Genomic DNA, 513 nt, shown 5'->3' on the forward strand with positions numbered 1-513 from the left:
TTTGACAAAGATGCATTTCTGCCTGAAGCTTTATGGAAGATCCCATTTTTTCATCTCTCCTAGTTTTTCTAACCCATCTGCAGCCTTCTTTTCTGAGCCCTGTTCTTTGTCTTAAAAATCAGAACTGCCATATCTTTCTGAATGTTCTTTTGTCATCCTGTCTTCCCTTGACTATAGCCAGGAAGAGTTTCCAGATTTTAAACAATCCTCTTGATTTGGGACCACCAGTTTATTAAGGGAAATCTACTTGTCTTAATGTCCTTAACTTTAATGACCTTGATCTTAGCTCTTGGCCACCAGACTTTTCCACAATGGTCCTGTTGTATCCTGCAGATGTGTTTCTTTTCTTGCATTTGTTTGGCACACAGTTGCTCTGCAGAGCATATTTCTTTTCCTATTTTTGATACATAAAAAACTTTGCCACATTTTGCACTTGCTTTTTCCAATTTTGTGTTCAAGACTAGAAGAACCTAGAAAGAATCTCTAGTAGGAGTCCTCCAAATCCCAGAACCT

The sequence above is a fragment of the Octodon degus genome, unplaced genomic scaffold (genome assembly GCF_000260255.1).
Source record: "Octodon degus isolate 3935 unplaced genomic scaffold, OctDeg1.0 scaffold00185, whole genome shotgun sequence".
NCBI classification, from domain to species: Eukaryota; Metazoa; Chordata; class Mammalia; order Rodentia; family Octodontidae; genus Octodon; species Octodon degus.